The sequence below is a fragment of the Orbicella faveolata genome, unplaced genomic scaffold (genome assembly GCF_042242905.1).
Source record: "Orbicella faveolata isolate gen_17 unplaced genomic scaffold, um_ofav_v1 contig_13, whole genome shotgun sequence".
Classification (NCBI taxonomy): Eukaryota; Metazoa; Cnidaria; class Anthozoa; order Scleractinia; family Merulinidae; genus Orbicella; species Orbicella faveolata.
Genome location: NW_028301540.1, coordinates 18980448 through 18996607, shown reverse-complemented (window position 1 = coordinate 18996607; position 16160 = coordinate 18980448). Strand labels below are relative to the sequence as shown.

At 38.0% G+C, this 16160-nt stretch overlaps 1 protein-coding gene across 4 annotated transcripts in view; it reads right to left on the bottom strand.

The window, feature by feature from the left end:
* Positions 1–16160, bottom strand: part of LOC110060524 (zinc finger protein 830-like) — a 103355-nt gene that overhangs the window by 18398 nt on the left and 68797 nt on the right. The gene's annotated exons all lie outside the window — the stretch shown is intronic.

The following is a 16160-nucleotide window of genomic DNA, read 5'->3' as shown; positions in this document are numbered from 1 at the left end:
GTCACGCCAGAAATCTATCGAGTAAGGACAGAGATACAGGAAGTGATATAGCGTTTCTGGTTCAGATGAACAAAATGAGCACAAGTTGTTCATTTTAAAGCCAATTTTGTAAAGTTTAGCATTAGTGTAAAGAATGGAGTTAAGAATTTTGTATTGAAATGCCTTAACATATGCTTCAAGGGCAACACTATGCGGGATCGTAAAAATTTGTTTAACTTCCTCGAGTGTAAAATGAAATTCATTTTGCAGCTTGTTTACAATAGTTGGAAAAAGAACCTTTCTGCTTACAAGTAAAGTATAATAGTCTTTAGATTTCTTCTTTGTCACATCAAATATATTTTCGTCAATTTTTAGAGAAAGTTCACCTGTTGTTAATTTATGAGTACTATTTTCTAAAATGGAAGGAATGGAGTATCGAAGACCAGCCCAAACTAAAAAATTAGTTTTCGAAATCCTGTTAGAAACTAGGGAAAAGGAATCTTTGTTATTTAAATCAAAGGATAGATCGTTGATATGAACTACACCAGCTTCAAAATAGCTTTTATAATAAACTGTTTTATTATTAATGAGTATTTGTTTGTTATTCCAAAGAATATAATGCCAGTTTTTTTCTGCACAGAACATATCTCTAAATTCTGACCACCACTGCAGTAATTCTTGATAGAATAGAGAAATATTCAGTGGAAGGATGCTAACATCATAGTTGCAATGAAACAAGAAAAGGCCGCCAAAGCGTTCTAGGTGATATGTCAGATACCTTTTCCAGGTGCCATCATTTGAGCTAACTATTCGTTTTAGCCATGCCAATCGAAGCGATATTATCATGCTATCAAAATCAATCATCTTTAATCCTCCGTTGGAGTGTTCATTTATCGCCGATCTACGAGTGACTTTATCAGGACCATTCCATAAGAATTGAAATAATAACTGGTTTAACTGACTTACAAATTCTTGTGGGGTAGGTATTAAAGATGACACATAAACAAATTTTGGGATTAATAGAGATTTGATAAGTGTAATTTTGCCATAAATAGAAAGACCTCTTGAGGACCAAATTCTAGTCAGGTTTTTAATACTGTCTAATCTTTCTATGAAATTCTTTTCAATAAGCAATTTTTGATCATACGTGTAATAAATTCCTAGAGCCTTTATTGGTTCGTTAGGCCATTTAATCCCAAAAGGCTGTGCTTTGCAGTTCCTTGAAGAACCTATCCACACAACTTCCGTTTTAAAACAATTAATCTGTAAGCCAGAGACAATCTTGAAATCATCTAATAGCCTAAAAAGAGCAGTAGCAGAGCTTGTGTCGGCAAGTATTGCTGTCGTATCATTTGCGTATTGAAGAATTTTTGTCTCCTCACTCCCAATAGAGATACCTTTTATATCTTTATTTTGTCGAATCGCAATTGCTAATGTTTCTATAGTAACTACAAAGAGGTAAGGAGAGAGCGGGTCCCCCTGTCGTACCCCACGTTCAAGCTTAAAGTATTCAGATGAAAGTCCGTTGTTTCACCCAGAACAGTGCTCCGCAGGTCATTTGAAACTTATGTCAGTTTAAAATTTATAGTTACTGCAAGTCCTGTGGTCAACAACATAGTGATCATGTACTGATATTAACATTTCCTACATTGGCTGTTAAATATTTTGCCAAAAACAGTCTCCACAGCACTTCCTTGTGTTGACTCGTAATGACTGTGACCAACTGAATTCAGAATAATCTAGCATGTAGCTGTATCCTAGATCATTCGATCATCTGTAGTGAGATGTTTTGACTGCGATAACTAAATTGTAACAACATTTTAAAATACAGGCAGATGCACTATGTTGAACACTTGCAATAGCTCTTAAAACTTGGGATTGCCATGCAGCTTTCTAAGTTGTCACTTGCATTATGTCACTATGTATTCTGTTTTGGTCTATTCCATTCTAAATTTGATATCCTAAACAGCAGCATGCTGTAGCTTCCTTTGTTTGATCACTACAGAGTAAGTGGATAAATTTAGTTTTTAGGAAATAAAGCAAAGTTAATTCCAAGCCCATAATCTTTTAGAATACCAGCTGGTAATTCAGCATTTGCTTCAAACACATTGGCTGGTTCTGCTCCAGGTGGGTTGACAATTATGCGTAACTATACACATGAAAGACTTATCATTTATTGATGTATAGTCTCCCACTACTACCAACATTCAAAGGAAAACAAGCATAAAGAAGTGGGAGATCAAAAATTATCAGCCATAAATGACTGAACAATAACATCAGATCCAAGAGTAGTAAATTTCTGTTAGAGATAACAATTTGAGACGGGCAGTGATCATGATAGTGAAAATTCACTGTAAATGAGATGATATCTTTAATGGCCTAGCATCCAAAGCAGGATCCAAAAATCTTGAACATTAGCCAAACAAACGGATGACATACGCACTACAAAAAAATAACATAACAAGAAAACATTGAGATGTAAAGGGAACAAGCCAAGCCACAAAATTATACTCTAAAACAAGGGTAGAAATCACACAATCACTCCCGTGAAATACCGTGAACATCTGACAAATCTAGGAAAATGCCCCAACTTCAAGTCCGATTTTGACCATTAAAATGGCGGGGTCTGCCTGGGCCCGCCGGACTTTTCTTAAAGTTCAACTCTTGAACTAAAGTTTCACGTAAAAATAATTCACAATACTGATCCCTGTTACCCAGCTAACAACCAAAAGAATATCCATGGCAAGAGCGTGTGGTAAACAAATGCTTTCAACATACCATGATCGGCAGGTATATTTTGCAGGTTGCAGGTTGCAGGTTGAAATTTAATTTTAACTGGAAAACCTTTGTTAAAAAACGACGACGTTTCGATGTTGAGCTAACGTCATTATCAAGTCAAAATGATAGTTGATAAAAAATGTATAAATAGTCGGTAAAATAATAGTTCAATGGATGTGTTAAAATGTTTAAAGTTAAACAAAGAGTTTCGAACGGATGGAGTCAGTTTGTGTGTTCAAGCTTGGATTCCAAGCTGATTCTAAGTTAGAAATTTGATTGCCTCATCTATGAGATGCTTTGCATAAAGGAACAGAATCCAAGCTTGAACACGCAAACTGACTCCATCCGTGCAAAACTCTTTGTTTAACTTTAAACATTTTAACACATCCATTGAACTATTATTTTACCGACTATTTATACATTTTTTATCAACTATCATTTTGACTTGATAATGACGTTAGCTCAACGTCGAAACGTTGTCGTTTTTTAACGAAATTTTTAACTTTCTCAATATGCTTCGAAATATTTTATCGCAATTTTTTATAGTTGAATGTTTAGAAAAATGGCTTCTTATTCGTAAACTGGAAAACCGCTGGCACTAAAAATAATTAATAACCTATATACTCGTCAGAGGTTCTTACATAAAGTAGTTCACGTCTTTCGCGTATTGAAACACGGTCGATCCGCTATTTAGCTCTTATTAACCGAGCAGGAGGTCTGTATGGGAGAATCTTGACTGAGGTCGTGAGTACAGACTGAACGCAGTGAGGTCTGTACACACAACCGAGGTCAAGATTCTCCCATACAGACCAACTTAGCTTGGTTAATAAGATGTTTACTATATGGCAAAGAAGAAAACTTTAATTCGTTTAATGTAACTGATTTGCTGACATTTTACTTGCAAAAGGAAATGAGCTTAACTTTAACCTGCCGAAATTTGCTCGTCCTCTTTACCTTTTTTTTTGTCATCAGGCTTTTGGCACTTCCATAAATGATTGAGAAGAAAATAAAAGAAAACGGTGAATATTTTTGTATTTGAGTTTGCTACTTTTTCAATGCAAAATGAAACCGATCTACATGCCGGTCTAGATGGGAAAATCCAGACTGCGGTCAATATCAATTTCAGCCAATCAAATTCGTGAATTTGGTAGTTCCCAGTCCTTGTGAGACGCAGCCATATAATAAAAGTACTTATCGATCGACACGCTGATTGCATGAGACCAGTGAAATCTCTCCAAAGCCATCTGGATGGCCGCTCCACAGATGTTTCCATTCATTCCAGATTTAGCTCGGGTCTTCCCTCAACAACAGACGATTGCCATCACAAATGAAGCAAATAAATAAAGAAATGAAATAATATAAGTCTTAAGATTTTAACTGATGGAATATACTAGCACAACCTCAGTGTGCTTTTATTTTGGTACTCACAGGGAAGAAACCAAATTCAGCAGATATTTCAGATGACTTTTCAGATGTTTCTTCAAAAACGATAATTCACTGCAGGCTTAAAATAATAGGAATATACTCTCCTCCCATTGCTTCAGCCGATGTGGCACTTAGGTGGAAGCCACCTTACGGAGCGATTGTAAATAGTGTTATGTAACAGCCACAGTAAGTCTACCACCTGTACATTTCTTTTAAGGACGGTGCCTACTAAATAGAAAGGTTTTTGTGCCAGGTTAGGACCTTGCGGAAAAAGTAGATCTTTGCAAGGGCTAGCAGGATCCATAAAGAAAAAAGAGGGTAGCCACGCATTTTTTTGAGATGATTAGCCCTGAATCTCAACAAAAATGCTGACATCAGCATTTTCTGAAAATAGAAGGAGAGGATATTTCTTCACAGCTTTCTTTAGAATTCGCCTTTACATACAGAAAAGCAAACACATTTATAAAGATCTGAAAACTACATGGTAAACGGTAACTTAAAAGCCATTTTTGGTATGTTTTTAATAACAAAATCATTGCAACAGCACTTTTAGCATCTCTGACAGCCTTCCTCTGTTTCAGCTAAAATACAGTCTAAATATCTTTTGCTCACAACCAGAAACTAATCACCTGCTGAGTAGGCTTGCCACTTCCATTTCATAACATAAAATATAGGGTTAACCACGCATTTTTTAAAGTTATTGATCCTTCTTTAAACTTTTTATGGTGCCTGTTACATTTTTTCCTGTCACCTCCCCAGTAAGTGAAACATTTGCGTATCTCGCACTTGTTTTGCGTGTGCACTACGCCATCTGCAGGTACATGTTTACAGTTGGATTTCAGTATAATTTTCGACAGATAACAGCTAGTTTTTCAGCTGGAAGACATTGACAGTGGTTAGCGATATGCTGCAGTTCTGGTGTTCCTGGTTCAAGTACAGGTTCATTAAACTTGATTTGGTCACAAAAGGAAAATTTTGCTTTCAATTTAGTCCTGTACTTGGTAGCGTAGTTGATTGTGTCATGTCAACCCAGCGCGCGCGTGGCACTTAAACCATGCCTTGCGTGATGCGCAGAATGTGTGTGCACTAACAAAAGTAGGCACCGTCCTTAAGTGCCAGCAGTTTCCAGTTATAATTAAATTTCAACCTGCAACCTGCAAAATATAGCTGCCGTAGCATGATTGCCATTGACTAGTTCTGATGCAAAAATTGCACTTGAGGCTTGGCAGACAACTGGTCAACTTAAAAATAGATGATCTAATGCACTTTGTTTCCGGCACTGCCAGCGCATACGCAGTGCAACAGTACGTTTAGATTGGCTAATCACTCATAGGAAACATAGATCTCCTGAACAGCGAATTTTCTGGAAACAGCCTTCCACAAGGAAGCAGCTGACTTATTTATGATTCTTTTATACTGCTTCCGCCACCTGCTCCCCCATCCCTCAAAGACAAAAAATATTGGCGGTGGGATTGCATTACATTGTTCTCGATCTCAAATGACAACTACACAATTACACGTTTCATGATAATATGTATAAAGGAAATACTGCCAGTAAATGGTTTGGGAATTGCTCCCTTATATTGTGGTCTAGCAGTAAGGTGGACGTACAGTCATATGCAGTAAGGTGGACGTACATTTAGTCATATGTTTTCCGTACATGATCATTTATCGAAGGAGGTATTTGTTGGAAAGGTTTATCTACATGCTCTAACACCACTCTTTTGAGCATTTGCTAGATTTTAACTAGAAGTATATTGTTGTAGTACATCGTCAAGCATTCCACATACCGACCAACACGACGAACCGCTCAAGTAAGACATAAAACAGTGAATAGTTCCCACGAGTTCTTGTTCGCAAGTAACTTCAGGTCGCTCAAACCTCTTTTGTGAACTGCTTTACAATTACATGGTATTTAGTTTATTCTGTAATTGTGTTAGATAAAATGCGAGATGTTAAGAAGGCTAGGGTTAAGGAAATCTGCCTTTGGAATGTTCGGCGCTAACTTGTCAATTGATTTGCATAAGTGCTAGCGAATTTCAGCTGATGATACTACCTAGAGGAATTCCGAGCTTGAAATTCGACTTTCAGTAGATCACACTGTTAATCACAGGCAAGAGGATCTTTCCAAAGGCCTAAGCTATAAATCAGACGTGATTTAAATTAATTTTAGATTTTTTTCTACTCAAGCCAATTAATTTAAAGTTGTTAACCCTCAGTTCATGAATATATCATGTGTCATTTGAGCTGAGTATGTTATGTAGATTTTCGAATTTCTCAGAGGGAAATACTGCGAGTTCGAGCATGAAACTTGGCATGGTATTTTTTATTATTGTTTAATAATGATAGTTCATGGCTGTAAAATATAATAATCGAAAAGTGAGGTACCAGATGCACTTTAAAGCTGTTAAACATGACCTATATTTTGCCGCCATTTTTAACATGCTTCAGAGGTGTTTTTAAATTGGTTCGGAAAACCGCTATACCAACATATCAGAGATTAGTTTAAAATGAAAAATGAATTTGAATGGTTGTTCCACATTTGTGGGAAGTTTGAAGTCAATTGAATTTATTTTAAGACCTTAGCAGCACTTCACTCAAACACCTTATTTTGGTCGTTTTATTATACGAAAACCGCATTTGACCACGCTTTCAAATTTTTGTGAATTTCTGAAAAATAAAAATTTGCTGGAACCATTAAATATGATTTTTAGAATTAGGTCACCTAAGGGTATCTTTGTGCAAAATATGAGCAATTTGCCAAATGGGTCGTTGACTGGCGTTTCTTGGTCCCAACAGTCAGCCATTCTTAAATGGATTCTGTAACAAACTAGAGAGAAGCTATGTGAGATCCTTTTTTCTACGTTTTTAATCTAATGAACTTATTGACTGACGAACTTATTTGAACACAAATCAATGGATATTTTCTGTAAATGAACAGCAAAAGGTGTAGTAATACTACTGTTAATTAACTAACCAGTGAGACAATCTCAGATAGTGCAGAGTGCCATCGATAGTTCTGGCACGGTAGTCCCATAAGTACTCACCCCTGCTTGGTTCACTTCCGGTTTGTATCTACCTTGGTAGTCTGCTAGGGCTTTTCCCCTTAGCAGTGAGTACGTTTCAAGGTTGTATTTTCATTCAAGGTCTGAAAATTACGTACAATTACTGTTTGTCATGACAGCTTTTAAATTTTACTCTGGTGTTTTATGATGATTTTCGTTCATTTTAAATTCAATAATTCGTTGAACAAACGTGACAATTTAGCTCTTCGTGCCAACTTTGTAACGTGATACTTTTGTTTTCCTTGCAAAGGTATGTAACATGAAACTCTTGTTTTCTCCAAAACACAAGGAAGATAAGCTTGTTTTGGGGATAAATGAAAGAAAGTTAAATATCTGACGAAGAAATGGAAGAGAAACAATTTTGTTTTTCCTCAAAATGTAAATTTTCATATCACAGATGAACAGGGACTAATTTAATTATCAGATAGTCACGGAATACCACTTTCTTTTTCTGTTGCCACCTTTGTTGTTAACAATAAAACAATTCAAAATTAATACACAACAATATCGATTGATACCATTGGGAAGCATTTCAATGAGAAGTGTTGAAGGTAAACAGCGCTACTTGGCTGATGTTATCCTGCATTGATGAACGAGTCTCCTCAAAGACTGATTAAATTAATTTGTGCTTTCATTAGATGCCACGGAGTCTACAGCAATATTTGAGCACTTTCCTGGTTTCTTTTGTCACAAATTTACAATTTGCTGAATATTAAAGCCACTAACTTGGGAACTTTTTGGTCTCTCTTACAGACACAGTTAAGGCAAGAAATAAATAAGCTGCTAATGAGAAACTTCACATTTCCCTTCTTTATTTAAACCCTGACAAACATACCATTGTAGTTTGAAAACAGCAGATGATATTTGTTGAACCGACCTGTGGGTAATTCTAAAAGATATGTTTAACTTTTGCACTAAAAAGGGACAAGTGGCGCTACCTAGTACCTGACATTGTGTGACATAAAAAACCGCGTGGAAACATAGTATGCAACACTTATGATGCTAGAATGCATGCCTCTTACAGTTGGGTTCTACCATAAGGAAAACTACTAAACATTTGTGTGTTATCCCGTATGCAATGTATCCTCCACCTAATGGATAGAAGACAAATGCTAACTAATCTGCGCATGTATTTAGAGAGAACTGGTTTTGTTCTTAAGAGAATAGTACCACAAGGAGAGCAAGGGGTTACTTGAAACAAATATATAGCTTTGCGATGTTTACTTCTAGCTGACGTAGATATAACACGTTTTAAGTAGGGTACATGTGTACCTCTCCCAGCTCTCCCCCACCATTTCCTTGTCTCTACACTAATTAATTAATTGAAATTAATTAATTAAACAAACATTAAAGTTTACACTTAGCGCCTTAGTTCGTTAGCGGCAGGCAGTCCCCAAAACCATCCCAATAGTGCATTCTGCACTAAAAAGGAAACTTTTCTGTATTAACAATGCATAATATTACTGTGAATAATGCAATGTTAGTAATGTAGTAAATAAATGTAGTAATGTAGCAATGTAGCAATGTAGCAATGTAGGAATGTAGGAATGTAGCAATGTAGGAATGTAGCAATGTAGGAATGTAGTAATGTAGTAATGTGGTAATGCAGAAAGGTAGCTACATAGTGATGTGGTAATATAGTATTTAGAATTGTAATTGATGTAGTATGAAAGTAATGTAGCATTAATCGTAGAGTTACTATGAGTAATGTAGTATTGTAAAAATAAATTTTAAGTAATGTTTGTATTGTAATAATTATAAAAATATCCTACAGGTGAAAATTGCATTTGAAAAGTTTGATTGCTTACTGTTCGACGACTTTTAAAGTCGGAAATAAAACAAAACTTGATAAAAAGGTTCCGATATAATTTATGCTCTTTCCAATAGCTCTCTCTCTCTCTCTCTCTCTCTCTCTCTGTGACTCTATTTATGTTTACAAAACTGCACATGATGTAAGGACATTATGTTGATATTTACAGGGTTGTTCATTATGGCCCATCGTATGTGTAATTTCTCTTTCCTGTTTGTAGGGAAGAGTCAATAAATGTTTTTATCCTTAAATTTTATGACTTAATTACATATTGTCATTGGCCATTCACTGAAAAAATTAATTAGACGGGGCAGAAAATTACTCTTTTCTCAACCACCCCATGGTACTCAACTAATGGTGACATCGGAAATATAAAAGCTACATTTCTTGCATCAGAACAATATGAACATGCCACAGAAGTATTTTGAATTTTAAAACTATCAACAGAATTGTAAAGGTGTTTTTGTTTAGACTGATTTTTGTTTTTGTGCCAGACAACTGACTTCAGTCAACAGCTCAGTTGGTAGAGCACTTGGAAGAATCACAATGGTAATGGGTTGCCTAGGAATTCAATTCAGTCCAGAAAGTTTTTCAAACTTTGTTTTTGCAACTGATAAAGTAGCATACATAAATAAATTGAGATGATCTTTTATGCAAAGATATTTCATCACTTTTACTCAAGAGTGTTCTTCTGACTGTTTACAAGAAGACTGAAATCATGTGCATTGATGTAGCAGTTTTAAAGTGGTACTATGATCAAATTTTTCTTCCTTGATTTTTTAGGTGTATCACATAGAATTCCATGAAGGAATAAAAACGCCGTTTACCGTTTGCAAATATCTGCATTAGTTCTGGAGATATTTAAGTTTGAAAAATGTGTAAAATATGCAAATGAGATGACTGATGACGTCATACACTCGACCCAATTTTATATCAAGTATATAAATAGAGCTATCTTGGTCAATTTGCAGCACAGACCATTGAAACTTGGTAGGCTAGTAGTTCTACAGGAAACACACCTACCGCTATAAAAAATTATGTTCCCATGGCAACTCACTCTCTTCCAGTCCCCACCCACTTGATTTCAATATGTTAGTGATTTTCAGCTCGCAAAACATTACATGAGGCCACAAACTTGAGCTAACATATTTATATGCTTGCTGGATCAAGCATATGAGGCACCATTTGCAAATATCAAAATGGAACACCAAAGGTGGCCAGAAATGCCTTTAATATTGGGAAGGTCTGGAACCCAGTATGTTGTCATGGTAACCAAACTGTTAAGCTCATATTGTGGAGCACATTTAGTAGAATCTTACTGCAAAGAATCAAACATTTCCGATCCAAATTGGCTGAGATATCTTTCTTCATCATCTTTGATGAAAATTTGGTCGAGTGTATGATGTCATCACTGGCCTAATTTGCATATTTTAAAAACTTGAATATCTCTGGAACGAAAAGAGATATTTGAATATAGTAAACAGCATTTTTCTTCTCACACAGGCTACTTATTTATGTTTTAAAATGGCTGCGATAGGAAAGATGCGATTTTCGTCATAGTACCACTTTAAACTAAAAGGCTCACTTATGAGCTACATATATTACATATGGAGGGCTAGATTTCGAGTAAAAAAAGGTGAAGTTCTTACAATGAAAACCTATACATATACATTGGCAGCACCTACATGTGCAACTGGCTCAAATTCTTCCTGTATACATTGTATGACCTCATACCCATTGCATTGCAAGGTTTTGTTACACCAGGTATCATGAGACCTCAGTAATCAAGCTTTATTGACCAGGAGAGCCTGGATACTAAGTAATTTATGTCTGGTATGATCAGTTTTAATGCTTCACATTGTCATACAATAACTGAGAAAATGAATGGTCTGTCTGCATTAATATTTTAGTTGACTGATGCAACTCTTGATGAACACTTAATAGTGCGTGTTTTTGTGACCACTGATAGACTGAATGAAATCAATGGTCATTGAAGTGTACTGCTGGCAGTCTTTAAGTTGCACTGTGCGCACGACGCCGTCGTTCCCAGGGTAGATCTGGCTCACTATGGTGAGTGGTCATGTTCCACAGTTCTTGTTGTCAGCCTTCATGATGACAAAGTCTCCCAGCTCTGGATGAAACTTGCTGACTGTGTGTGCTGGGTTATGTCTCTCTCTCAATGCTGTAAGGTATTCTCTTCGCCAGCGATTCCACATTTTATCCTCGTATACTTGCAGATAATTAACATGTCGCCAGATATCTTGGTCTTTGATTCTCCATGCCTCCTCCTCTGATAACTGGTTTGTTCGCCGGAACAAAAAAGTTGAAGGGGTCAAGGTTGGTAGCTCAATGTCATCCTCCACATAGCTCAACGGGCAGCAGTTAATCTGTGTTTTGACATTGAGCAAGACTTTGCTGAGCTCAGGCCAGGTTAGAGTAGCTCCACCAATAACTTTGTACATGGAGGTTTTGATGACTTGGATCAACCGCTCAAACTGACCCCCCTACCAGGGGCACTTCTAGAAGACCCTGGAGGCGCTCGTCCTTCCGTAACTGGTGAAGCCAGTTTTCAGCTTTCACAAAGGTACCACCATTATCTGTGTAGGTAACCCGTCGTCTGCCATGACGAGCGATTAAACCCTTGAGGCATGTAATGAAGCTCTCTGTTTCCAGGTTAGGCATTAACTCTAGGTGAATGGCTCTTTACAAGCTGCACGCAAAAATCAACAAGTAAGCCTTTCCTTCCTTTTTTTGTCTATCTTGCACTTGATGGGTCCAGCGAAGTCCGTACCCATGACTTCAAATGCTGTACCAACTGTGGTCCAGTCTTCAGACAACTGGCCTGGTACTGGTATTGCTGCCGGTGTGGTACAGAATCTCTTGCAACCGAAATACTTACTTTGCACTGATTTGACTACACTGCAAAGCCTGGGGACCCAGTATTTCTCATGCATGGCTGCCATTGTTAAACCAACTCCCCCATGGAGCATCTGGTGATGAACTTGTTGGATCAGCTTTTCTGTGAACCTTGAGCTGTTTAGCAAGTATACTGGAGTCTGTCCTTGTATCCGTCCATGACATGTCATCACTCCCTTTGCACTGGGTTATAAGTTGAGCTGTCACTAACCTTGGGTAACGTGTAGATTCTCTATCTCGCTGTTGAATTCTCTGGATCTACCATACACATACGCCCTCTATTTCTTCTGTGAGTAGAGGTCCAAGTTTTCTGTCTTGATGCTTGGGGTTGTAAATGAATCTCTTGACCCATGCGCCGACTCTCAAGGTTCGTCACAGGTTGGTGTGTTCGAGGAGTTTGTCGAACTCGTCTTTATCAGGTTTAGTTTGCGTCAGGTTTAACACTTCTCTTATGATCTTGGCTTCAACTTCTGATGCTGGGGATGACTGTGTGACTGGGTTGTCTGGCCACTTAGACTTGTTTAGCAGCCACTCTGGACCTCTTTGCCAATAGGCTGATTGAACTGATCCACCTCTGCTCCCAAGGTCTGTAGGGTTTCCTCTGTGGGCACATATCTCCATTCGATCTCCTTATGCAACTATATCTTGGCAACTCGATTTGTAACAAACTGCTTGTACTGCCCGTTTCCCTTGATCCAATGTAATGAAACAGTGCTGTCTAGCCATCCATACATGGTCTCTAGGGCATTGAGCATGTTCATTAACAGGTTGGTAGCCATGTGTGCCGAAATCAATTCTAGGCATGGAATAGTAAGTCCTTGCTTGGAAAGACAAGCCTTGGCAGCTACTACAGACTGAGCGTTGCCTGATTGTTGGCGGAAAACATTTTACTGCGTAAACTGCTGTTCCTTCCCCTCGTTCTGATGAGTATCTGACGAGAAAGAGTGCCGCTCTACTTCTTGTATTGCTTCTCAGTAACATACCATTGATCGTGGTACTTGCTGCTCAAGGAGTAACTGTTCCTCCTATTTTCTCCGTCGCTGTAGCAGTTCTTCATTGATCTTCGTGTCCCAGGATACTTTGGTTACACATACTTCACGATAAATTTGTTTTACAGTTAGAGTCAACGTGCCATCAGTCCTAAGGGATCGTAAATCTTAACTATCTTCCCCAATATCCCTCCTTTGGTTGGTTGCACTTCTTCTACATGTATCACCACTGCTAAGGTATGTTGCTGGTTGGTCCATGTCGGTCCCAACATCTTTGACTCACTCGGTTTCACATTAAGTTGTTGCTTGGCAAATGTCTGTTCTTCAGGGCCAACCATGGGTTCTGTGCCTTCTTCTAATTGTGTGATGTTGGAGTGCCATTTGTGGAGTTTAAACGTTGCACCGTTGAATATCTGGAGGGCTGCTTCTTTGTGCTGCTGCACCTGGCTTGCGTTTTGTCCACCAGATAGGAGATCATCGATGTATGAGCTGTGTCGAAGTTCTGCCACCATTTCTGGTTCTCGCTCTTGCCAAGCATCGAGATGGGCCTCGATAACTCCCCCAAGGAGAAAGGGCAATGGGGCGAGACTAAACAATGCACGCGTGAAGTGTAGTACCTCTAACTCTGCGATTTCACTTTTCTTCCAATGGAATCTCGATGCATCCCATACACACTCACAAATTTGAATTTGTAAGAAAGCCTTCTGGATACCGGTGGTCACTGCTATTGGGTATGCTGTCTCACTAGGATGTCCCACAGCTTGTTTTGCAATGGAGGACTCGTTCAACGATGAGGCACTCATTCAACGATGGTGAATCTGCCGAGGCATCATACACAATGCCCATCTTGATAGTTTTGGCTGTTTCCCTGATCACTGCCTTGTGTGGAATGTAAAATTCCTTTCCTTTGATTTCTTGTGGCACAACTTCAACTATGCTGTTCTGTTGCTGCTCACGTATAATTGCATCATGCTCATTGTTGAAATTGTTGCGCTGCAGTTTTCTGATCAGATTTGACAGGCGTTGCAAGCTTCCCTGTTTGTTTGTTGGTAGTTCTGGGTGGTTTCCCAGGGCTCAAAATTAATGGTAACCCATTAACCAATGGTTAGTGGTTTTCAACATTTGGTTACTAAAAATGTGCCCAAGTAACCTGACATGGCTAGCAAAAATTTTCATTAAGTTAAGAATTATTATCATTCATAGAAAATTTTCTTACAAATAAATATTAATTTTCATGAAAGGCTGATGTTTCTTTTCTTTTTTTGCATAAGATTGTTTTCTATCTTGAACAATTTGTTGTTCTAAAAGATATGCTAAAATCATAATCGCACAACGAAAAACGCTCACTTTGCAGAACTCAAGGTAACCAGGCCTTTGGATGGGGAGATCTGGACACAGCCTTAATAAAATTACTTCCGCCATTTTGCTTATTTCAGCATTTGTTTTGTTTTTCTTTTTTTCTGGAAGTGACTCGTTAGTGCAAACTGGTTATTATACAGAACAGGTGCAGAAATCATTGAATAGTTTTCTCAGAAAAATACCGTCGCCTGAAAGTTATGAAGAGGAAACAGTAGATCGACCATTTAGTGAATTTGCAGATTTTATGTAAACTCCATGTTAAAAATGGTTTGTCTTTTTGGGGGACACTTACATAAATGACAAAGGTTGTCGTATTTTCGTCGAAGTAAACAGAAAAACAGAAAAGAAAGGACAATGCAAAAAGTGTTGACTCATCTATATTTTATTTTAAAGGTCACTGTGTAATTTGAACCATCCATACATTATTTCGCCCCATTTGCACAATTTTTGATTAATATATTTAAGATTCATGAACAGATTCTTGGATAATGAACTTCAAAATTTGGTTAGTAAAATTTATGTGCACTGACCCGAAGGGTTAGTAGTCCAAAAAATTAATTTCGAGCCCTGTTCCCTTGGCATGGTAATCCAGTTTCGTACCACCCTACTGGTGAGTGTTTAAGTTTTTGCTTGAACTAAGCATGCACTATGCTCTGGTCATAGATAGATAACTTAGATAACTTTATTTCAACTTGGGTTGATGAGGCTGATTAGGCCTCTAGCAAGATTATGCTAATTTTCATGTTCTGGCGAGTCTGCTAGTCCGAGCACATCAAGCCTGCAGAGATCTTCATGATCACATTGGGACATTTGCGTCAGTAGCATCGTACTCTTGTCAAATTCTGCTCTGGGGCTCATAATGAACCATCCTAACTTCATCTTCTCTGCTACTGGATCTCCATCTTTACTGATAAGAGGCCTCATTTTTCATTTTGATCCAAGCATATTCGCCACTTCCTAGCACAACATGTACGGGAAGTTGTGTTTTGGTGTCTGTGTCTTCTATCTTGATTCCTTTCTTGCATGTTTCGGATTGTCAATTGTCAACAGTTCTGCTTTGTTCACTTTGGTAAGTTTCACATCCATCTGAAAGCTGCCATCTGGGGATCCCTTGACTGCATCGTACTGTTTAAGCCTCACCTGTGAACTAATGAGCATATCCACATGTTTCCTTTTGGTCTTGTATGGTTTTTTCTTAAGTAGATCCAGCAGTTTAGCAGAGACACGCGAGCTCCCAGCATGGGAGTCACTGGCAAAATGCCCTCGTTGTTCTGGCGCACACTCATTGATGTTTGCTTTGGATGGTCCCCCTTTGATGTTGAGTCACATATCCAAGTGTGATGACATTTATGGCAGTGTTGACACGTAGTCTAGCTGAAGCACTCTTTCACTCGATGATTTGGCATGGCGCAATTGAAACATACTTTCTTTCTTGTTAGTATTTGTCTACATTACTCTATGCTAGTAATTTTCTGATATTTAGCTGATCTGTGACGCATTCCTTCTGATCGTGATCTCATAGTTGAAACAGCTTGTCACGGTTCCGTTTGTGATTGTGTTGATCTGATGTGTCTTTGTCTATTGTTTTGGAGTCGACTGGATTTCAACTTGTCCATTGTTTCACCACTTGGCATAACTGGACGAAATCCCAGTTTTCCCAGTCTGGATCCGTTCTTACGAGATCTCCACGGATTGCTGGTAGCTTGTCTCGTGTCATAGGCATGTTTCCATTTACTTGATGTAGTTTTTGCATGCAAATAGCTCCCCCTAACTGTGAGATGGCAAAAGTCAACTGGGCATTTCTAAATGATTTAAAGCACTACCCTTTTAAATATACGA